This window comes from Canis aureus, chromosome 6 (genome assembly GCF_053574225.1).
Source record: "Canis aureus isolate CA01 chromosome 6, VMU_Caureus_v.1.0, whole genome shotgun sequence".
In the NCBI taxonomy this organism is placed as follows: domain Eukaryota; kingdom Metazoa; phylum Chordata; class Mammalia; order Carnivora; family Canidae; genus Canis; species Canis aureus.
In genome coordinates this window covers 52033863-52054630 of record NC_135616.1, presented here as the reverse complement: position 1 = coordinate 52054630, position 20768 = coordinate 52033863, and the positions used below count along the sequence as shown (strand labels likewise).

At 39.6% G+C, this 20768-nt stretch overlaps 1 long non-coding RNA gene across 1 annotated transcript; it reads right to left on the bottom strand.

Annotated features, from left to right (window-relative positions):
* Window positions 1-17993: 17993 nt before the first annotated feature.
* Window positions 17994-20297, bottom strand: LOC144315199 (uncharacterized). The gene is made up of 3 exons (XR_013380960.1): window positions 19907-20297; window positions 19417-19512; window positions 17994-18478 (listed from the first exon to the last, which is right to left on the bottom strand). It is a non-coding gene; the product is annotated as an uncharacterized LOC144315199 (long non-coding RNA).
* Window positions 20298-20768: the final 471 nt, after the last annotated feature.

The window sequence follows — 20768 nt, the reverse complement described above, 5'->3', positions numbered from 1 at the left end:
AACAGCTGCTTCTTTGTTTGTTATGGTCCTATGGGACTTATGAATGCCAAACCCTGTTGGCTCTCTGAGCTAGGATATTTGGGGACCCATCCTTCAAATAGTAGCCTTAAAAGTGGAGCACTATATGTGTGGTCCAAACCCTTCACTCGCAGGGAAACTCTGGGAGTTGGGAGTTCCCTCCCAATTGTCAGGCACTGTGCCAGGGGTGAGGCTTATAGTCTGTGTCTCAGTATTTCCTACTCATTTTGATGTGAGTGTTTTCTCAGTAGGCTGATGTGGAGGAGTTACTCAGTTGGTTTTTAGGTTTCTTTCGGAGGGTAATGATCCATGTGTAGCTGTATATTTGGCAAATCTGTGGGAGGATGGAAAGTCATAAGCCACTATTTTATCATCTTGGTCAATCTAAGACATTTGCTTTCTAATACTGTATTCCTGTTATTTCTTTCTTTAAATGATTCATGTCACTGTTCTACCAAGATTTCTCTGATTTTCATTCCGTTAAGAGCAGAAGAGAGTGTCTGAATGTAAAAAAAAACAAAACAAAACAAAACAAAACTCCTTTGGTCTCTCTAGGGCCAGCTTCATGGTGTATGTGATCTGTTCAGTCACAAAGAATTCCCACACTCACAGAGGCCCCATGCTTAGTTTAATGCTCTGTTGTCATTGAAATTTTTAACAATTTTTTAACAAGAAGCCTGACATTTTTATTTTGCAATGGGCCCCACAAATTATGTCATGGGTCCCTCTACTGAAGAAGGGGACAGGATCTCTCCTTATCTAGAATCTACCAAGATATAACAGGGACAAGAAAATGATATGGAGTAATAAGTAGAGGATGAGATGAGGATGGAGCATGAGCTCCAACTTTGTTATCCTATATATGAAAAGAATAAGTCCCCAAAGGTTAAACAAATTGCCTGAAACTATTGCTTGTTTGTGTCAGAGTGAAACTAAAAACCAGATGATCAGACTCCCAGCCTCTTTTTTAGTCTGGTTTCTCTTTCACAGCATGGATATTGTAACATTTATAATTCATTCCCCCCCAAACAGGTAGACATGAATTATTAATTATTAACATATAAATATTTATTAAGAATGCCTATTAATTGACATAAAAATACCTGTTTGGGGATCAATGAGATGTTTGGTTATATTTGATGCTATGTGAAAATATTAAAACCCTTCTTTTTAAAACAAAAAGCATTTCTACACTTCTATTGCTCTCTTTGAAGTCATTTAGATGAAATTACTTTTGTTGCATAGTATATCCTCCACTGATCTATCATTGTCCACTGTTTGTTATATCATAATTGGTTGCTATGCAACAGAGCTAAATGACTCAGAGTAGAATCAGGACATAAATAAACAGACAAAATCCTCAACATTACTAATAATTCTAATTCAGAATTAGAAAACAGGGTCTGTGAGTATATTGCAAATATACTGCAAATATGAAAAGGTCAGAAGAAACAGAATTACTGTTTCAGGACTTTTTCAAGTTGCTAAAAGAAATTACAGACTTCATTGTGTTTAGGAATAACTTTGAATAATCACAATTATTTGAGTTCAGAACCACTTTGGCAAACACAGAGAAAAAGTATTAACCAAATAGCTTGAATCTTCTAAAGACCCATAAATGCTTTACCATTTACTTCTCCAGATAGTCCAAGAAAGAGCAATTCCTGAGTCAATGGATTTAGGTTCTATTACTGGCACATGCCCTAAGATAGTGAGCCTAACACACACACACTTAAAAATATCTGAGATTCCCATGCTACCATTTTTCTTGGCATTTTTTCCTAATAAAAAGTGATTTTATGGAAAATTCTGAATGCCTAATTCTCCTGAGTTCTTATGTTTTCAGAGACTAGATATGGGGCAAGTAGTAAGACACAGACAGATAAAATCAGTTTGTGTGCAGTGACATTTACATTGTCAATGCCCAGATAATAAGAAAGTTTTTCATATCTAGTTACTGTGCTGTACGTTTTAAGATTTGCTATCTCTTGGTTGTATGAAATACCCTCACCAAAGATATTTATGTGTTTTGTATTGGAATATGAGAAGAAAAATAATATTAACATCCTTAGTTGTACCACCATATTAATCTGTTTTTTAAAAATATCTATTAAGCTCATCCTATCTATATAACAAATCACAATGATAAGACTTGTAGGGGAGAATATATTAAAAAATGAAAGACACTGCTCTGGCTCTTTTAGTATTTATTATCTAGTTGTAAAGACAAGCATAAGAAGAAAATAAAACACCAAAAGTAAAAGCTTTTGCACAGTAAAGAAAACCAACAATGAATCAAAATGGCAACCTACTAAATTGGAGAAGATATTTGAAAAGGAGTTAATACCCAAAAAATATAAATAACTTACCCAACTCAACACCAAAAAAGAAAAAATTAAAAAATGGTCAGAGGACCTGAATAGACATTTTCTCAGAGGAGACATAGAGATGGCCAACAGACACATGAAAAGATGCTCAACATCACTAATCATCAGGGGAATGCAAATCAAAACCACAATGAGTTATCACCTCCCACCTGTTAGAATGCCTAGAACAAAAAAGACAACTAATAACAATATTGACAAGGATATGGAAAAAAGGGAACACTTATGCAGCTATTAGTGGGAGTGTAAATTGGTGCAGCTACTGTGGAAAACAGTATGGAGATTCCTTAAAAAATTAAAAATAGAACTACCATATGATCCACTGATTTCCTTATTGGGTATTTACCCAAAGAAAATGAAAACATTCATTTGAAAAGATACATGCACCCATGTGTTTGTTGCAGTATCATTTACAATTGCCAAGATATGGAAGAAAACCAAGTGTCCATCCATACATGAATGGATAAAGAAGATATGGTATATATACCACATATATATAAAATGTATATTGAGATGTGTATATATATATATAATGTATACATATAATGTATATTGAGAGATGTGGTATATATAATGTATATATGTATAATGTATATTATATATAATGTAATTCTTATATATAATGTATATATAATATATTACATATGTATATACATATACACATATATGTGTGTATATATTACATATGAGATGTGTATATATAATGTGTATATATATAATGAATATTGAGAAGATGTGGTATATATAATGTATATATATGTATAATGTATATTACATATATAATGTGTATATATGTGTATAATGTACATTTTATAATATATAATGTAATATTACTCATCCTTAAAAAGGAAAAAGATCTTGCCATTTGTGACAATATGGAAAGACCTAAAGAGTGTTTTGCTAAGTGAAATAAGTTACACAGAGGAAAATAAATACCCTATGATTTTACTTGCATTTGAAATCTAAAAAACAAAACAAAAAGCAAAGCAGAATTAGACCCATAAATAAAGAGAACAAACTGGTGGTTGCCGAAGGGGTGAGGGTTGGTGGGGGGGATGAGCAAAAAGGGTGAAAAAAAGTAGGCGATACAAGCTTATGGTTATGGAATGAATAAGTCACAGGAATGAAAGGTACAGCAGAGGGAATATAGTATCAATGGTATTGTGACAGATGGCAGCTATGCTTGTGGTGTGTACAGTTGTTAAATCACTATGTTGTACACCTGAAACTGTCACTCTGTGTGTCAACTGTACTTGAATTTAAAAAAAAAAAAAAAGAGGCAAACAGAGACTATGAGCAGATCACATGCTTAGGAGTAAAGTGCCAATCAAAGGAGTACCCATGTAAGATGCGGTCACACTGTGAAAGCTTTTGAAGATCATTTGACCCAGATCTTGATGACATTGGATGCATAACAATGCAATCTATGCAGAATGCCAAAGTAGGGGATTGGGATAGAGGTCAGTGAAAACCAGGGTAGTATAAGAGTGTATGCTTAAATGCAGGGTACTGTAAACTCCTCAGCCTGTCCACCCATCCCCTACTCCTTCTGTACATGGTCTAATAATGGCTTACCCACATACCTCCCCTCTCCCCTGCTCCAAGCCCATAAATCTAGTGTGTTTGCAAGATCAAAAAATAAAAAATAAAAACAGCAGTTACTGGACTATCTGAGGCTGGGGTAAAAAATGCATAAACATACAAAATATATCCCTAATCTGCAAACTGTGAATAATGGATGGTGGTAACCAGATTAAAAGTAGGTTACCTTTGGAGATGGGACAGAGGATGCCAACGTTGGAGAGGATTTTGCTTGCTCAGAGGACAGGGTGTACTGATCAGAAGGAATGGTGCTTGAGGAGGGCACGAGCCAGGCAAAAAGGTGTCATGTGTGAGACACTGACCACCTGAGAGATGACACAATCACATAGGAATATTTGTATAAAGACAAGTTTTCAGTGCTCACGTGATTGCTCTGCTTCACTGTGTTTTACCACTAACCCACACCAGAGCCACCTTTAGTACATCTGTGCTTTCATGTTTGACATTCAGGGCCAACTTCTCAATGTTTCATATATCCACCTGCTTTGGGGGGCATGAAATTTGGTAAACGGTTCTGTTTATCCCAACTGCCTTCGACTGAAATTCCTTCTTGGAGACTGAAGAAGCTTTCTGAAAATCTGGAATGTGGTAATCCTGTTTCCAGATGTGATGGGTAAATACAAAACTTTTATTTTCTTAGTAGTCTTAGGAAAATAATGACAAAGATTGTATTTCTATGTAAAGTGCTTAGGATGGTACTTGGCATGTATTAAGCACTAAATAGGTAATGATTGTTACTAGAAATATTGATAATGTAAATATGATAAACTATCATATCAATGGAATGGTATTATTATGACTAATTGTTACTAATTTCTGTTGTGTCAAACACCTTGTTTTATACCACTCATTACGCTTTTTTAAAAATCTTGGTAAAATACACATAACAAAAAATTATTGACATGTGCATTTTAAAAGTGTACAGTTCAGTGGCGTTAAGTACGATGGCACTGCTGAGCCACCATCATTACTTTGCATTGCTGCTCTAGTTTTTTCTGTAAGCCCATGTTTTCCCAGTAGGTGGCATCTGGTTCAACTGCCAGAGTTCTGCAAGTCTTACACAGAGGTAGAGCCTTAATTATCAGGGCTAAACAAAGAATTGAATAGCTTGCCTGGACTTTCTTCAGTAGATTTCCCTGGCCTAATTATGTTTTCCTCAGGGTTAGAGACTATTTAACATTTGTTTATGTCCGGAGTCCACAGGGCTAGTATGGGATTCAGAAATTATTGTAAATTATCCGTAGACAAATTGGATAATTTTAAATGGAAGTAAGAAAAAAATTTTTCACTGGTTGCCAATGAAGGAAGCATGAGACAGGGAGATGTAAATCAGCTGTGCCAGACTAAACTAGGAAGAATGGTCACCATGCTGGGTGGTAGTAAGTATTGTGAAGACTATACTTGTCTGCATTGTGCCATAAGGGTCTTTACAAACTATTGGCTGGTGATGATAGTGTGGTTTGATATTGGCCAGGCATTAAAAAGAATCTTCTCAGGGCACCTGGGTGGCTCAGTTGGTTAAGTATCTGCCTTCAGCTCAGACCATGATCTTAGGGTCCTGGGATCGAGCCTGGCATTGGGCTCCCTGCTCAGGAGAGAGTCTGTGTCTTCTGTTCCCTCTCCCTCCATGCTCTCCCTCTCTCTCTTTAATAAATAAATAAAAAGGCTCTTCTCTGCTTCCTAGAAGCTAACCTCCTAAATCAAAGTCTCCTACTTCTTCTGAGGCAAAGTAATCGAGAGTACCATGCTCTCAGAAAAAAAAAAAAAACTCAAATGACTAAACACATCATTTTATGTATATATGAATGGCTATATTTAGCTCTCATCTTGTCTCCCTAAAATATTTAAGGTTGTTTATCAAAAAACATAAACTACTACTAGATAACATATTTGAAGTAGGAGAGATAGCAAAGACAGAGGTGGGAACATAAACGGGAAGCAAGAAAGAGAAGGACATGGAAATGTGAACCCTGAACCCTCACACCTTGCTTTGAGTGGGCTTGGGTTTAGCAGGAAGTTTTAAAAGTAAAACCTTATCAGTTGTACCATAGAGTGTCACCCAAAAATGTTCAAAGGAAGCACTTTTTTGATACTGAAATTAAAACTAAATTTCTCCCAAAGGACCCCAGAAAAAGGCCATTATGTAAGGTGCAGAGCATCTCCCACAAGAGCGGATTTTATAGGGCTATTTCCTGCACATCCCTCAGGAATGGCTGATGCATTCCCACCAAAGCACAGCTCAGTAACACGTCAATGCTTTGTAGTCCAAGTGCATGGCTCTCTGATGACCCAGCTTTAGCCAAAGGTAGATTTCACAGTCTCTAAAGGAAAATGATTTGCCTTTAGATAACAGCTCATATCATAAACACTGTTTTCTCTAAGTCATGATTCTGATGGTCATTTGGTAGCAAAGAGCTCAAGATAGTACATTAACATTTTCCAGAACATTGCATATGTCCTTGCACCAGATTCTATTATAAGCAAATGGTAGTAGAAGACAAATGTTTTGGAACAATTAATGGGAAAGAAAATGTAAATTGAGAAAAGTATTTCTATTGATCTAATTTTTGCCTGTAATGTTGGAATAGAGCCCCATTCTGTTTTGGTAGTAAAATACCTTAATCCAGCTCACAGAAGAATACCAATGGTAAACATATCAACATTCAAACATTATGTGTATAGACATAATCTGACTCATATTTATAATTTATTTCATTAGTACAGATAATCGTTTCTAATAATCACCTTTGTTGAAAACGAACATAACATTTTTGGCATCATTCAATTCCACCAAACAAATATTTGTTGTTAATCATTTACAGAAAATGAAGTTTTCATTACTGCAGAGAAATGCCTGGTAGATGAACAGCCTTCAGAGAACTAACAGACTTACTTATAAATTTCTATTTGTTAAAACCTGGTTTGAGTAACCATATATTAATATTTTTCTTAATAGTCATCTTCTTAATGGTGTTACTGTGTGTTGTCATATTTATACATAGCATGACGAATTTGTTTCCTCCAGAATTTGGAATCTTCTGGACTATGGCCTAGACTGACATATCAATGTCAATGAGCTCCCTAGACAAGATATTTGCTTTAAGAAGGTGCCATTTATCAAGATGAAAGCTTTGTAAATAAAACAGGTTTATATTTAACCACCTTCCCCCATTCTTCCCCGCCCCCACAGTCAGCTATTTCCCTAACACTTTACTTGCTGTACTTTCAATACTCACAAGATGCAAATTTGTCCTGTTTTCATGCTAAGCTAACTTCTTTCAAAGTAACCGCTTTTATTACCTATTTTACGAAGACATCTCTTGTCATTCTGTGTGTAGCCCCCTTTAAAGTACTGGCCCACCTAAACCTAACTCCACATTTCATAAAACACCCCTTCTCACACCATGCTGCATTATCTTACAACCTAAATCTGCATGGACGTGGAGGGAGGTTAGGTTCAATTGCAAGCTTCACTAGGGTATGGACTTGGAGCACCGGGCTTCCCACTGATTTCTTCATCCTTATCCCATCTGTTTGTTTTCTGTCTCAGACCTTTGATCAGTCCCAGTCTTTGGACTATTAAGGATCAGTTTGAAAACATTAATAGTTTGTTAATCTTTTCTTTCTTCTTTTTTCATTTTCTCTTTCCTCTTTCTGGAGAAAATGAACTTTTTATAGTATCTCTTTCTCCTTTTCCTCTGTCCTGAAGCTTGTATTCCATTAAAACTTCACCTCACAGTCTTGAGCAGGTTTCTCTTCAGTCATTTCACTGATTGATTATTTTGTAAGTGCCAGGCACCTTTATTAATATGGAAAGGAGCAAAGCAGACAAGATCCGCCATCTGATGGCATTTATCCTCAAGTTGGAAAAGAAAGACAATAAACAATAAGAAAAGCATTCAAGATGCCAGACATTAGGTCCCAAAGCAAAAATAAACCAGAGGAGGGAACAAAGTGTTTGTGGAAGGAAGATGGTCAATATTAAAAAGGATGGTCAGGGAAGGCCCCAGAAAGGTAACATTTAAGTAAAGACCAGAAGGAGGTGAGGTGAGGAAGTAAGCAACACAGATATCTGGGAGAAAAAACTGGCCAGCTGAAAGCACAGTGAGTGCAAACATCCTGCAATAAACTCAGGCTGCCCGGGGGTGATTCAGGAACAGCAAGGAGACCCAGGAGGCTGAAGCTGACTGAGTGAGGGGGGACAAAGGGGAGAAGGTGAGATCAGTGGAAGGTGGATGGAACAGTAAAGTAGGTGGGAAGAGGTGGTGGTTTGGGGGGTCAGAGGTGGCAGAGGGCTCTAGAAAGCCCTGTGGTTTTTCGCTGAATGAGAATGGGAAGTTTACCCAGAGTTTTGAATAGAAAATATATGGCCTGAGTTATGCTTTAAATGAATCTTTCTGACAGCTATACTATAGAGGAGCAAGGATAGTCACAGGAAGACTGCAATTTAGCTGCATTTGCAGATGTCCCCCGTAAGTGAGAAGTAGCAATAAAGGTGGGAAAAGTGGTGTGACTCTGGACAGATTTTAAGCCGACGGGGTTTGCTGATGGACTGGACAGTGTACCATATAACACCTGTACTCCCACAGATGATGGGTAAACATCCACCACAGTGAAACATTAGCAGTGCTTTTTAAAAGCCTAGCAGTTGTCTAAATGATCCTTTCTTTGTGTTTTCTATCAATTGTTAACAGATCACTTCGCCTTCCACTCTACTTCACCAGCCAATTCCTGAGAACATGGCCTGAACCTCCTGCTCTTTCCTAACAAGTCCATGTGGGCAACATTAAATGCAGCCAGGCTGAAACTTCTTGTGGATCTTGTAGACTCTGAGCCCACTCACTCTTAGATTTCCCTCCAGTTCTCTCAGACCCTATGTCTTCCCTGGTGGGCTCCCTCCTGGCTTCACTTCCTTCTCCAACACTTCTTGGAGGTGTGTGTCCTTCTGTCCTTCATCCTCATGACCCAGAAGTCCCCAGCCTTGGACTGGTCTAGCCCCCACAACTGTCAGTCCACAGCCAGTCTGAATGGCCTGGTGGAGCATGCTTAACTGGGCAACCAGTCCACACCTCCACTGTAGTCTCCTCCCACATAAAGCTACGGTCAACTTTCTGTGTAACCTGAGAGAGACTGTCCCATTCCTGTTTACCTTTTTCTCAGCACACACCTAGCTTCCTACCACACAGGGGAAATAAACATTAGGAAATGCTTTCAAGGTCACTCCTACCTTTACTCAATGACTATTTCTTCTACATTTTCACCCACCTTACCCCCTCCCCTGAGGGGAAAGAAAACCCCTTCTTTTTTAGTCAAGGCCAAAGCTTGCATACCAGCAGCTCCCCTACCTCAGAGGTCTTCAAAATCTCCTGAATCTCAGACTGGTAGTTAGATGATTATCAATATTTGTCATAGCTTATTGAACTACACATTTTTAAATGGATGATTTTTTGGATAAAAATCATATCTCAACAAAATTAAAATTAAAAAAAAAAAAACCTGGATCTCTTCTGCCCTTTTCTCCTCTCCTCATAAAGATACTCTAGCCTCTGACAAAACAAACAAAAGCTAAATTCAAAATTGCAATCTGCTTTTGCTGGCTGCACAAGCATTTAAAGAACGCCAACTGTGTGCCATGGTCTCCCCTAAGTACTTAGAAGCTGACTCACCATGGTGCTTAGCTAATAATGAGAGCTCTTCTTTTAGATCAGTTTTGTGTCTGTGCAAAACACTTAATATATCTAACCATATTTAATCCTCTCAACTATCTTAAGAAGTAGATATTATGATCTCCACTTTACATAAGAAAACTGAACCTTCGAAGGGGTTGGTAGATGGTTCAAGTTCACCCAGGGGGATGGAGTGGGGATTGGACCCCAAACCTGGATCTGTCCAATGTACCTCACCACTAAGCCTTTCACATATTAAACTTCGTGATGAGTTTTTAGGTTGGCTAGGAGCAGAATGGTGATGTCTGAATAGTTGGTTGCTCACAAGTTTCATGCATTTCTCTATCTTGTGTGAGCTCCCTGTGATTATTGCTAGGGGTACATCTAACTGCTACCCATTAAATTATCCTTGCCAGAATAAGCAATTGATACCCAGATTTTGGGGGGAACCATCAGACACCGGATCCTGAACCTGTGGGTCCTTTTTTATATTTCAAAGCAGGAGGAGCATCAACCCTGGAACATGGGTGGAGAGAAGGTGAGATTAGAAATAAATTTGTATGAGTCATAGGCAAAAGTATGAATGAGTTGCTCTCCTTAAAGGCTCTTCATTCTCTAATATAGAGATCAGCCTTTTCTCACTCTGTGGTTCTTTCTTTTTCTTTTTAAGATTTTATTTATTTATTGGAGAGAGAGAGTATGTGTGCATGCAAGAGAAAGCATTAAGAGGATGAGGGGCAGGGCAGAGAGCCAGATGCCCAGACTGGGATGGGAGGGTGGGTGCTCAATCCCAGGACTCCAGGTTCATGACCTGAGCTAAAGGCAGATGCTTAATCGACTGAGCCACCCAAGTGCCCCTCACCCTGTGGTTCTTAATGAGCTCTAAAGTTGGTTTCATCTGAAGATCTTTACATCAAAATAGAACGGAGTTGCATTGTCTGGGGTCAGAGTATATGGATTTTCAGATGCTTCTGGGTGTTCAATGCTAGTGCCTTTACAGACTGGAGAAGCTCAAGTTTCTTTGTATTTACTTTCAAGACAATAAAAGTGCCAGACTCCCACTTATTTTCTCCCTGTGGTGTTCCAGAGTTCTGCTGGATATCCCCCTAAAAGTAGTGGCCCACAGCTTTGGCACATCCATGGTGACAATGGTGCCCTCCCCTCCCCAGAAGTATCACTACTTTTTAGTGTTGGACTTTGAAGCCATGTCTGACAAGCCACAGATGATCCTCAGGAAATCAGCAAGTTCACCATACTGAAGCTCAGAAACTCCTTTTCCCTCACCAAAGGGGAAAAGGGAGAATGGCACAGCTCTATGGCCAGGGGGTTCCCCAGCCTTCCCTGTGGGCTTATGCCCTGGGTAAGGGCTTGGCCACTTGAAGCAGACACTGTGCTCTCCACTACACCCTCAGCCCAATATCAGCCTCTCCCATTGTGAGCCTAAGCTAGGGGGACCCAGGCACATACCACCTCCTCCCTGGTATGCAGGCTTCTGCTGGGGCCACCAAATACCTCTGTGTCCCCCTACCATCTATAATGTGTTGTGCCCCCAGGGCTCCTGGACAGATCACACCCCACTTTATGTCTACTGTCATCTCCACTATGAATGTACCACTGGGTAAAGTCAGGGAAACAAGAAAAAAGTGGAATAACAGGGCTATGAGCATAGAATACTTCATTACAGCCAAGTATGATGTCATAATACTTGTAAATAAGCAGTGAAAAAGATTAATGAAGTTTGGAAGTGTAATTTATGAGGTGTGGGAAATGTGTCTACCATTAAACATTTATTATACCACACTCATGCTCAAAATGCCGGAATAGACAGAGGGAATACAAAAGTAAAGACCATACTCTGTTTCTGATCACAAAAACCCCACAGTTAGTGGGAGAGAGGTTATGTGTACAACCCTCAGAAATCATTTTACCAGGCAGGATGCTACAAGAACTTAGCACAAATAAATGTGACTTGAGGAGTCACATCTCCCAATATTTGAATATCTCACCAAAAACTGAAAATATCCTCTCTGTTAGGATGAATTCCAGCCAAGAGCCCTCACCCTCAGAACCAGGAGAAGAGAAAAGTCGAACATCTTATGGGAGTTTTTAGATTATGAAAGCCTAGAGAGGAGGGCCTAGATTAGTATTCAGATTAAGAGCCGAGAAGAGCATGTCCTTCATAATCTCTTCTATGTGGGTGGACTTCACATAAAATGTTTTGAACCTTCAATTTTGGAGAGTATTTTAAAATACCTCACTGAATCACATGAAGAACACATAACTAAATGAGAGGACAGGAAATGAGTAATGTGATTATGCATTCACATGTGTTTGTACATTGTTGAGAAGAAGGGGAGAGAGAAACACATCAGAAACATTTTAATAGAGCCTGACTCTGTGGCTGTAAGAATCCAGAAAGTGCTTGATCTATTCCTTGTGTCAATTATGTTGCCACAAATGAATATAAGATGACACGAATCAACATGCACTATTTGAGTTCATTCAAGATTTCTTAATTTATGATTCATTCGCCTGTGACTGCAAATGCTGTTTTTGGAAATTGCCTTAAAATGTTACACATGTTTATAAAACAGGACTTCAAACATTTTTCTAAAAAGTAATATGCATTCTTTAAAGAAGATAAAGTATAGACAAAAAGTATAGACAGTCCCCAATTTATGATAGTTGGGGTTAGGACTTTTTTACTTTATGATGGCACAAAAGCCACACACATTCAATAGAAACTGTACCTTGGAATTTGAATTTGGATCTTCTCCCCAGCTAGCCATATGTGGGATGATCCTCTTTCATGATGCTGGGCAGAGGAAGTGAGACACAGCTCCCAGTCAGCCCTATGATCATGAGAATAAACAATCGACACGCAACCGTTCCATACACACATGACCATTCTGTTCCTCACTTTCAGTACAGTATTCAATAAATTACATGAGATATTCAACATTTTATTATCAAACAGGCTTTGTGGTAGATGATTTTGCCCAACTGTAAGCTAATATAAGTGTTCCAAGCATGCTTAACAAGCTAGGCTAAGCTATGATGTCTGATAGGTTAGGTGTATTGAATATTTTCAACGTACGATGGGTTTATAACCCATGGGATATAACCATGTCTTATGTAAGCTAAGATCTGTATCTTAGAAAATAAATTATTTTGTTACTTGGCTTGTCTGAATAATCTAGTGTGTTCTGGCCTCAGATGGAATTCATTCCATGTGTCATGAGGAGGCTCAATAGCTGAGTCACAGACAGGATTTCAAGGGCTGCAACTTCCCAAGTGACTGTGCACTCCCAGTACACCACTGGCAAACTCCAGAAACTCCCAGGACCTTCCCAAGGGTACACCTTGAACCCTGGACTATGTGAATTCTAGTTCTAGTGTGGCAGCTCAGAGGAGAACTGACTAAGGCGGTAGTGGTGGGAGAGATAAGACTTCTGAACAGCATCTTGAGAAATTGGTGATCAACTTGTAGCTAAACATAGTGAGTATACAGGTGAATAGTAGAGAATGAGACTAGAGGGGTTAGCCAAAGTCAGAAATAACAAGTTCCAGCTTTATTCAGGAAGTACCCAAAATTCTTAAACAACCAGAAGTAAGGACAAGGGTAATATTCCATGTTAGAAAGATTATTCAGACTGTGGTGGAGGAAAAGACAAGAGGCAAACAAAACAACAAAACAACAACAACCCTACAATCAAATAAATGCAAGTCAGATAATGAAGGTAATGATTCATTGATTATCTGAATTATGGTTAGCAGGTTTGTTTTCATAGGGGGTGCCACCTTGTCACGCACAATGGAATGTTTTAAGATTGGTGAGTGATGGTGGTGTTCCAATTTAGATGTCAGAGAATGGCAGCAGGCTGGCAGAGGCAGCAGGGAGGAATGCTTCTACAAAGTATATACTGAGCAAACCCTGAGGCACTTTCCCAAAGGGCTCTATTGATGTGGCAATGCCTTGCCTGTCTGGTACCACATTCCCAGCCCACACAGGCTGAGCAGGTCCTTCTGGTGGGCTGCTCCATGACTTGGTTTAGCTGTGGGGTGATGCCTTGATGACTACATACAAAATTCTGCACCAAGTATTTAAGAAAGAGGGAGGAGCGTTACTGGTGAATTGAGTTGGCCTTTTACTGGATAGCACAGCACAGTCATTTAGTCCATGATTATTGTCAGGACACCATTTGCTTCTGTGTGTGGCAGAGGTCACCAGTTTGGGGGCATTTCAGGGGTACAGGCTCGTGTAGGACTTGCATGACTGATTCACCACCAATTCATCATATGAGCCCCCCAAAGTTGGGGACTGCCTTGTCATTGTTTCTCTATGGCACCAAGTACAATGCCTTAGACAGCAGGCTCTCAATAAACTCTTATTGAGGGAACAAATGTGACTGACTGATGGACTGAGGTTTCCTGTCCCTCAGTCTCCATCCATAAACTAAGAAAAATATCCTTTTGTACCCATCTATTTGTATCTATCATACTTCTGAGAATAAAGTAAGAATATAAGTTCTAGTAAATATATTTGAAAGGCATTTCAATACTCTGCTTTCCAGGATAACTAGTTTGTGGTACATTATACTGAAAAGTAAAAAGAAAATGTAATAACTAGAAGAAATCATAAAAGGCTGCATAGTATGGAGGTTTAGTATTGGACTCTGAGTCTGTACCACAAAAGAATATTTTGAGTCTGCTTCTAACTCTCTTGGTGATCTTGGTAAGATGATTTACCTTTCTTGGCCTCAGCTTCAATATTATTTTCAAAATTAATAGTGTATGATTATAATTATGTTTTACTGAATTCCATCATTATTTTTACTGTAGAACAGAGCTTAAACTGGGCCAACAGGCATGTTTCCAATTTCATCATATCATGCCACATGTCCCTTAAAGTCTCTGTAACTTAGAGTCTTCTTCTGTAAAATGATGCAATAGACAAGCTGATCTTAATACTTACCTTTGCTCTAAAATCCTGTATGCCACACAATGGGTAACAATCACTGCAACTTTCCTAACTGTACTATACTATTCCATAAGTTAAAAATGTTGGACTCCTTCATGCTCTAGAGATCACTGCTTGCTAGTGCAACTGTCCTTGAGATTTGTAATGGGCCATTTAAGGAATTTGAATCAGTGATCTATACAGGGCCATTCATTCACCAGGATTCATTAAGTTCCTTCAACTTGCTAGGTACTGTACCAGAAAAACTAGAGATTCAGACAAGATCTCTGTTCTCAGTAAGATAGATCAAGTAAATAAATACGATCATTTTATCATTCACTTTATATTACTTCTGTTTTATTTATATTAGTATGTTTTCATTCTTTTTCTTAAAAAGATTTTATTTATTTATTCATGAGACACACAGAGAAAGAGAGAGAGAGAGAGAGAGAGAGAGAAAGAGGCTGAGACACAGATAGAAGAGAAGCAGGCTCCATGCAGGAAGCCTGATGTGGGACTCAATCCTGGGACTCCAGGATCACACCCTGGGCTAAAGGCAGGCGTCAAACTGCTGAGCCACCCAGGGATCCCCGTGTTTTCATTCTTAAAGGGTTTCATAGTCTTCTGGAGTATACATGTAGTCTCCTAGATTGTTTTTGGAATATTATTATTACTCAAACTTAAGTAATTTCTAAATCTAGAATTTGTTTTTATATATGGCATAATATTTTTCCAAATTTAATCTCCTTTACATGGATCAACAGTTTTGCCAGTAACATTTATTAAATCATCCATCTTTTTTTCATTTACTTGAACAAAATAGTTGTCATTTACTAAATGTTCATATAGTAAGCCCTATTTCTGGATTCTCTGGTCTGTTTCACTTACATAGTGGACTATTCCAATAACATTACCCATTTTGTTTTTTATTTCAACACCTTTAAAGTATGTTCTGATATCTGGTGACATAAGCATACCCTTGCTAGCCTTTCTTTGCAAAATTTTATTGGCCATTTTATACATTTAATATTCTATATAAACTTTAAGATAATTTTGGAGCCTTAATTGGATAGTATTTGGATTCCAACTGGAACTGCATTAAAGTTATAAATTAACTTTGGGGAAAGGAACATTTTTATGATGTTTTCCTATGTAAGGACATAGTATGTCAGACCACTTGTTCGAACTTTGCTTTATGTTCTTCAATAAGATTTGACTATTTGGCAAAAGATACTGTAAACAAGTCAATGAAAAGTATATTTTAAAAAATAATAATTTCAATAAAGGGGACAAATAAAGGGTTTATAAAGTATAAAAGCTTCTTGCTAGTTGGTAAGAGGGATACACAACCAAAAGAAAAATAAGTAAAATCTAAGAATAGGTAATATACAAAAAAGTAAACCCAAACAGCTTACAAACGTATGGAAAGGTGTTCAAACTCACCCATAAGGACTTTCAAACTGAAGATAACAGGAGGTATCTCTTTATACCAGGGTTTCTCAACCTTGGCACTATTGGCATTTTAGGCTGGGTAACTCTTTGTCGTGGGGGCTGCCTTAAGTATAATAGGATATTTAGCAGAATCCCTGGCTCTGCCCAAGAGAAACTAGTAGCTCCTACTCCCAACCACTACTAATAATTATAACAATCAAAAATATCTTCAGACTTTGCCAAATGTCTCCTGGAGGGGATAAAATCATCACAAGTTGAGAACCACTGATTTTCCACCTATAGGACTAGTAAAAAAAAAAAATTAAAAACCTTGATTACACTTATTATTGCCAAGGATGCAATGCAAAACAAATACTCTGATGTTGGTTTTTGGAAAACAACTGAACAATGCCTATTAAAATAAAAAATCCATATATTCTTTGACCCAGCTGTCCCACTTCTGGAAATAAATTTCATAAAAAATGAAGCAAACAATACACAGATATATATTGCACAAGGATGTTAATTGCAGCATTGTGGGCAGTGAACAAAATCCTAGAACCAGAGTTAATGGCCATAAATCAATTAAAGTTCACCCACACAATGGTGGGACATTAGAAAGAATTAGAGCTCAACCTTATCACAATGGAGCATTTTCTATAAATTATTCCTGAGGAAAATAAGATTCAAAAGTACATAATATAATTCTTTTTTTAAAAACACACATCCCCACATGCTTTTATATATTAATAGAGGGAAAAAAAAGTGTCCTTTAATAGTTTATTTACTCTTACAGAAGAGGCAAAAATATCTGCATGTCACCTCTCTGACAAGGTTCTAATACCCAGATTATATAAAGAATTCTTACAACTCAACAACAAAAAGACAAACAATCCATTCCAAATTGGGCAAAAGATTTGAAAGGATATTTCTCCACAAAAGATACACTAATGGCTAACAAGTACATGAAAAGGTACTCAACAGCATTAGTCATTAGGGAAATGCAAATGAAAACCACAATGGGATACCACTTCACACCCCTTGGGATAGAGAAAGAAAGAAAGAAAAGAAAAGAAAGAAAGAAAGAAAGAAAGAAAGAAAGAAAGAAAGAAAGAAAGAAAGAAAGAAAGAAAGAAAACAACTTGTTGTTGGCAAGGATGTGGAGGCTCTAGAGCCGTCACACATTGCTGGCAGGAATGGTAACTGGTGCCAGCACTGTGGGCGACAGTTACACAGTTCCTCATGTAGTTAAACAGAATTATAAAATGATCTGGCAATTCCACCCCTATGTACCCCAAATAATTAAAAACAGGTATTCAAACAAACACTTCACAATAACCAAAAAGTGGAACCAACCCAAAATGTTCATCGCTTGAAGAATGGATAAACAAAATGTGTTATACACATAAAATGGGATATGTTTCAGCCATGAAAAGAAATGAAGTACTGATGCATGCTACAATGTTGATAAACCTTAAAATTATGCTAAATGAAAGAAACCAGATACAAAAGATCACATATTGTATGATTTCTTTTTGTATGAAATATCCAGAATAGACAAGTCCATAGAAACAGAAACCACATTAGTCTTTGCCAGGGGTGGGGGAGTTGGGGGGAATGGAAGAAGAGGGAGCAATTGCTTAACAGCTACAAGTTTCCTTTCTGAAGTGGCGAAATGTCTTAGAACCAGGGTGCTGGTTACACAATAATGTGTATGTACTAATGCCACTGAGTTGTAGTGCAAATACTGTTAATGGATGATCTTATATTATGTGACTATTACCCTAATTTAAAAATATATTCTATAGGCCTCTGTATTCCTTTCCTATTGCTGCATAACAAATTACTACAGACTTAGCAGCTTAAAAAATTACAATTTGAAATTATTTATTTTTTTAAAAGATTTTATTTATTTATTCATGAGACGGAGAGAGAGAGAGAGAGAATGGCAGAGACACAGGCAGAGGGAGAAGCAGGCTCCATGCAGAGAGCCCGACATGGGACTCAATCCCAGGTCTCCAGGATCAGGCCCTGGCTGCAGGTGGCACTAAACCGCTGAGCCACCTGGGCTGTCCTAAAATTACATATTTATTATTCTTAAGTTACAACAATTTAGCTCATGGTTGAAGTCCAGGTGAGCTTGGGTATGTTCCCTATTTGGAGTTTCACAGGCGGAAATTAAGGTGCTGGACAGGCTGGAGGCTCTGAAGAAGAATCTACTTCCAAGCTCTTTTAGGTTGTTAGCAGAATTCAGTTACTTGTGATTGAAGGACTAAAATTCCCACTTCTTGCTGGCTGTCAACCCAGAGTCCGTCTTAACTGCTAGAAGCCCACATCCTGGGCACATAGCCCCCTCCAGGAGCTTGGGTATTTTCAAATCTTTCTCACTCTTCAAACAACTCTGATTTTCTCTTCTTCTACCAGAAAAAGAAAATCCTCTGCTTTTAAAGGGCTCTTCATGATTAGATTGGGTCCACCTGGATAATCTCATGTTGCCTTATAAGGCAACATAATGTACCACAGGTGCATTATCTCATCAAGTTCACAGGCACCCCACACTCAAAGGGGTGGGGATTATACAAGGGCAAGGATCACTGGGGATCCTAGCATAACCCCTTAGAGAAAAATACTAAAAACATTTTCTGCCCAATTCAAGAACAATTGTTATTTGTTAATGCCCAACATTGCAAAAAGGATTTGAGGTGCCTAAGTGATTTGTACCAAGGAAAATTTTCAGAACCAGTGATTTACAGATTAACACAGTTCAGGTCTCTAAGCCTCAGGGAAAGGACAGAAAGCTGTTCTTTAACAGGGAGACTTCTCTTTCTGAGCCCTTTCCTGCATTTCTTTTCCCTTCTCTTCTGCGAAAGCACCGAGTGTACAAAGCAATTGCCAAGAGGACCACCAGTGTTCTCTCTAGAGTCATGATAAGAGAGAAATTCTATGGAGGGACTTGTATTATGTACATCAGATGTTCTCACTTTTTAGTCTCAAGATTCCTGTTATCAGGATCCTAAAGACTTTTTTTGTTTGTTTTTGTGGCTTATTCCTATTGATCGTTACCATCTCAGAAATTAAATCTAGAAAGTCGATTAAACACGAAAACATACAAGCGCATATTTTTAGTCTTTAGAGTGATGTTATCACATATCAGATAGCCTCTCCAGTGGAAAAGGAAATAAAGGCTTATTATTAAATAAAGGAAACAAAGTCTTAGTATTATCATGAAAATAGTTTGACTTCCTGGAACTCTGCAAAGGTCCCAACGACCCCTAGGGTTTTCTAGATCACTCTTGGAGGCCCACTGGTAGATGTAAATACCACCAACTGCGCTTCTTTGGATTAACCAACTCACATTTTGGTGCATTCCCTTGTGCAGACCTAAAAACCAGTCTTTCTCTTTACTAGCAGGGTGTTTCATCCTGGGGACTCATTTTTATGGCCGGTGCATCTGCTCTCAAAAAAAAACAAAAACAAAAACAAAAAAAGTTATTTGCTATCACAGGAAAACACAGCAATATGTGTGGCAACATGTATTAAAGCAAAATAGAAAGTTCAAATATGTGTTCTGTGAGCTCCTGGCAGCATCTGTCACTTTGCAAACACTACACAGGGAAAAATTGCTTAAAATGGTGCAGCTCGGTCTGCAGTGGAAGAAGGACTGCGATCGAGTCAGGCTGCGTCAGGCAGAAAGAGGCTTATTAGAGAGATGAGAGAAAGCACTGGGTATTCTTGTCATGCTTTGCCCTTGAAAACTATGCCAAGATCTCTTTTCCCTCTTTTTTTTTTTTTTTTTAAATAAAGAGATCGATATTTCTTAATTGCTTTAGTGACTCAGGATTTACCACTTTCCTTGTAAACCCAGGCGATAGCTACTATGTTTGCTTTCTTGATATCTCCTGCTTGCAAAAAGTAACGAGATAGAGCTAAAGCCCTTTCACTAGGGCCTCCATTACGGGCCCTTCTGCAAAGTGAGGAGGGAGCTCGTTCACTCTCCAAATGCTTTCTCCGCTTCCTCCTGCTCAGTCCCTGGGTAGAGCCCCGGGTGTTTAGATGTCCTCGCGCCCGCAGAGGGAAGCGGCTGAGCACCAGGGGGCTGCGGGGGCGGGGGCTGGCCCTGGCCGTCTCCCCCACGCCAAGGTGAACTCCTGCCCGGGCCTCGGCAGCCCCGTCTCTCCGTGAGCGGAGTCTGAATAACCGTCCAGAGCGGGAGAGAGCGAGCGCGGGGACCAGCGCGATCGTCCCCGCGGGCCGAGGCCCCCGAGCGGCAGACCCCCGGCCCCGGGCCGCCAGCGCGCGCCGCCCCGCCCCCGCCCCCGGCCCCCCCGCCGGACTCCTCCGCCTTCGCGCCCAGGCCCCGCAGGTCGGCGCACGTCGGCGCACTCGCGCTCAGCCCGCGCCCATTCGCATCTTCTAAGGCGGCGGCCAATGGGAGAGAAGCCAAGTTCCGGGCGCCCTCCGTGATTGGCCGTGCGTCCGGGGGCGGCGGCGGGGGGCGGTCCCGGGGGCGGGTCCCGCCCGCCGGCCCCGGCGGTAACACGCGGCGCGGCCGCCGCCGGGGAAGCCTGGAGGACTGCGCGTGGAGGCGGCCGCTCGCCCCGCGCGACCTGGCTCCGCCGCGAAGGGCGCCGTGGCGGCCCGGGGTCTCCGCGCCAGGGCAGCGCTCGAGCCTCGCCGCGTCGGGCGGAGCGGGCGAGGGGCCGGGCC